This window comes from Carlito syrichta, unplaced genomic scaffold (genome assembly GCF_000164805.1).
Source record: "Carlito syrichta isolate Samal-C Ts95f unplaced genomic scaffold, Tarsius_syrichta-2.0.1 Scaffold302566, whole genome shotgun sequence".
Taxonomy (NCBI): domain Eukaryota; kingdom Metazoa; phylum Chordata; class Mammalia; order Primates; family Tarsiidae; genus Carlito; species Carlito syrichta.
In genome coordinates, this window is record NW_007246662.1 from 61,058 (window position 1) to 62,918 (window position 1,861).

Below are 1,861 nucleotides of genomic sequence, written 5' to 3' on the forward strand. Positions count from 1 at the left end.
AAAATTGTCCTGGAAAAAATATCCATGGTCTAATCCCTAGAACCTGTGAAGACTGTTTTCTATGCAAACACTTTGCAAATATAGTTGTTTTAGGATATTGAGATGGAGAAATTATTTAGATTATATGGGTGGACTCTGAATACACTCACAAGCATCCTTGTAAGAGAGAAACACAGGGAGATTTGACACAGAAGAGAAGAAGGCAATGTGACCAGAGACAGATATTGGAGTGATATGGTTACAAGTCAGGGAATGCTGGCCACCACTAAAAGCTAGAAGAGTCAAGGATGGGATTCTTCCCAGAACCCTGATAGGTCTGTAGCCTTGCCAACACCTTGATACTGAACTTCTGGCTTCCAGAACTGTGAGATGATAAATTTCTGCTATTTTAAGCCACCAAATTTGTGGTGATTTATCACAACAAGCACAGAAAATTAATACAGGTGGCTTGAAGTAGGGTTTTAGCAGTTGAGAAGGTCAGAAGTGACTGGACTCGAGATATGTTTTTGGAGGTAAGATCAACAAGACGTGCTGATGCTTATGGTTTGATGTCACAAAAGGGAAATAATCAAGGCTGATTTCCAGGTTTTTGGTCTGAGCAAGTGGATAGATGATGGCATTGTTTGCTGAGATGGGAGGGGGGACAGGCATTCTTAAGTGTTATGTGTTTGCCATGGTCATGTGGGAGAAAATTATCAGCTAGCAAGTGACAGTGCTCTCTACATGCTAGGCACTGTCCTAAGTTCTTTACATGTATTAAGTGTATTAGCTCAGATGACTGTGGAAAGTCAAGTGGGCAGTTAGATATATGTCTGGAGTTGAAAGATGGCTTGGCTGGAAATATAAATCTGGGAGCCATCAGTGTAGTCAAAGCCACGGAACCCAATTGGATCACCCAGGAAGAAAACATGTCCAGAAGAGAGAAGACTTGGGCCAAGGCCTGTGCCAGGGTCCACTTCATTTTTTGTGAATAGAAGAGGAGGATACAAAAAAAGAAAGGAGGGGATAATGAGGGAGGAAGGCCAGGAGCACGTGAAGTCACAGAAGGAAAACTGGGGCAGGTGGGAGGTGGGGAAGTGCGGAAAAAGCCACAAGGATGGGAAGAAGAGATCTACACGGTCATACCTGTATAGCAGAGGCAGACATAACTGACTGCTGCACTTAGCAACGTGGCCTTCCCAAGCCACCTTAAGAAGCTCCTCTACTGGGTCTGGCGAAGATGAAAGCTCCATCAGAGCCACTTGAGGAGAATAGAATGGAAAATGAGCTCATGCCTGTAATCCTAGCACTTTGGAAGGCTGGGGCAGGAGGATCGCTTGATGTCAAGAGTTCGATGCCAACAAGACCTTACCTCTACTAAACAAAACAAAAACATATATATAATGGGAAGTGAGAAAGAGTCCGCAGAGAATCAAGGCCGAATTTTGGAGGAATTCTGATAGCAGAGGTTAAGGGCTGCCTCTGGTGGGGCTTTGTGATGCGGCAAGGGCTCTCACTGGCCTTTAAAGCGGCAGAACTTGCCGCACGTGTTTGCTTACTGGGGCAATTGCAGGGTAAATCCAAGGCCAGGGCAAAAACAGAGACAACGCACCGGACAGGCGCACATGGTGATGGCATGGCCCTACCCATCCCGCTGTCCCCAACCCGCTGATCCTTACGCGCAGGCACTGATCACAGAAGCCATGAGCAACTGGCGTCGCGAGTCACGCTCCCGGCAGGCGCTGCGCGGGCCTGCCAGTGCGCATGCGCACGCCGCAGGTTCCTGACGCTCCCCTCCCCCGCCTCGGCCTCAGTTCCGGGCTGGAGCTACCAACGCTGAGGGGACGGTTTCTTCTTAAAAGAGAAACGGCGGCGGCGCGCG